Genomic DNA, 2,674 nt, shown 5'->3' with positions numbered 1-2,674 from the left:
TGAATTATGCAACTCGCCTTCGCTCGTTGCACAACATTCACCTGCGTGATGTAAAAACGCTCTTACTACACTTGTAATGTAAATAGCTATAATACAACTTGAACCTAACAAATAAGGTAATCATTTATTTTTATTGGCAGTGATAGTTAAATGATTTTTCATAGCTATACTGGTTTGATTTTTTAAAACCATCAAGTTGTTGTAGACTTAGACTATGAGATAAATGTCGCGTGTAATAAGTCGCGCACGCTGTTTGTGGGTAAGTTTCGATAATTTTACATATTGTGTGTGGGTATTTTAGTAAGTTTGCATTGTCGATAAACACTGACTATCAATGCTCTAATAATCAAATCCTTCTTTGAGTAGATTTGGAGTGACGGCCAATATGAGATTTATTGATTTCAGAAGCCAATTAAAACAGAATTGATCGTATTTCCTACCTGATGCCCTTGAAACTTGGTCTCTACTACAAACATTTATCCGTGAACCTAATTGTCTGTGTTCAGTAAATCACATTAAAATGCAACATGCACACACCATAGTAATGCTTAATTAATACAACAAAAACAGTTCATCTTATATTTTTTAATACACCCGATTAAGATTGAAAATATTGTTTTTTACATGTTTGACTGACGCATTAATGTTGGCCTAAACATTGACGAACTCAAATTGATGTCGATTATAGAAAAATTCTTTCTCATGAGGATATTTCATTTTTAATATGAATTTTAGTTCTTAGTTACTTATATAGCTTGTTTTATCATATTATGTACCATTAGGCATGTTAACTGTATATGTTAAACATTGCTGTAGCATGCTACATACAGGTTTTTTTTTTACTTGCATCTTTATTTATGTAAAAACCGCAATAGATAGAAATATGCAGTTTGCGGGAATCATCTATTGACGTAAGGGGCCCAATTGTTTTGAATTCAACGTTACATCCACATTCCCCCCCTTTCCCCCCTGCCCCCAACTTATTTTTTTTTAAATAGCAAGGTACCCCTTGTGACATATCAAATGAAAGAGCATGAAAAAAGAAAATGTTTGGTGAATTTTTTTTTTCATTTGATATGTCACAAGGGCGGGTACCTTAAAAAACTAGTTATGGGTAGGGGAAAAGGGGGGGGGATTATCTCACAAAATCATGAGCCGATTAAAAATTTTTTTCACCAAAAATTTTCTTTTTTCGTGATCTTTTATTTGATATGTCACAAGGGGTACATTGCTATTTAAAAAAAATTAAGTTTGGGGCAGGGGGCAAAAGGGGGAAATGTGAATGTAACGTTGAATTCAAAAACATTGTGCCCCCTACGTCAATAGATGATTTTTGCAAACTTCATATTTCTATCTATTGCGGTTTTTACATAAATAAAGATGCAAGTTAAAAAAAAAACACCCTGTATATATATGAAAAATTTTTGATGTATTTTTTTATTTCTAATTTACTGTGTAGAGTATGACTGGCTTTCGTCCTGCTGTGTCAATAAACCAAAGTTAAACAAAGGACTGGAACACATAAGGGCTAACATTGCACAGTTCATTGAACTAGATTTGGTTATTTGTGTAGAAACCATTTTACTTTCTAAGAAAGAAAAATAATAAATTAATTCTACTCATATGTATAAACTATTTAATGCATGATACTTGTTTGGGTTCTATTTTATTTAGTTTATAATGCGTTAACGGTTGTATGAGTTTAAGTGTTTAGCTTTAAACTTTTAATCCAAAGCTTAAGATGTGAAAAAGTGAGCTATCATTGCTATCAGAACGTAATGATAACTTTTTACTTGTATAAATCAATGTTGGAGCAGGGAATTATTTGTTAATTTGCTCGTATTAAAAGAAGGTTGATGCCAAAGTACTATTGTAACTAGTAGGTCTTTTTACAATGATTCTAATTAGCTTATTGTATTGAGTCAAATGACTCAAAGGGGCTTAACTAACGATGTTTTAGAGTCGATGAAAGATAAAAGTGCAAACCTTTACAAACAAAAGTCTTGTGATACTACTGTAAGCCTGCCTATGGAAAATTTGTACACTTAATGCATTTGATTATGTATGATTTACATTGATTACATAAAATATTGATTAAAAGAAAATCCTTTTTGTAACGACATTCAATTTAAAATATGAAAATATATCTTATTATAATTTTAATTTCGTGAAAATATCTGGGTAGCATATAAATAATTATGTCTCATCTTAGGCATCACATTTTTAGCAGTATTTTAATATAGACTATTTATCCATAACGTAATTTGTTATACTATATTTAAGGTAAATTTACTAAAAATCTTCTCAAACAATACTTTTTGATTGTAAACTTAAATGACTTTGGCATACTGTACTAATTTGGCATTTAAAAATTAATTATGATTACCAATTAGAAAATACTATATAGAAATTAATTTCTTAATACGTGCTCATTAATGCAAAATATTCAAAAAAAATCTTATCTCTTATATTACGTTGAAGCTCGATTAGTTAATTGCATAAGGGTTTTTGCTCTAGGTTTATTGCCATTGAAGAAGCACCTAATAGTGTGAAAATGAAGGTCTGATGATTGCAGTGTCGAAGAGGAGCAATATCTCCTTTCTTCAATTAAATCCTTTTAGTTGTCTAGGGGTAGGTTACATTATCTTGGTTTTGGATTTATTATACTAATATA

Source organism: Macrosteles quadrilineatus, unplaced genomic scaffold (genome assembly GCF_028750875.1).
Source record: "Macrosteles quadrilineatus isolate MER2022 unplaced genomic scaffold, UCM_ALF_1.0 Scaffold_3__2_contigs__length_128488019, whole genome shotgun sequence".
NCBI lineage: Eukaryota > Metazoa > Arthropoda > Insecta > Hemiptera > Cicadellidae > Macrosteles > Macrosteles quadrilineatus.
Note: the sequence above shows the minus strand (reverse complement) of the source record.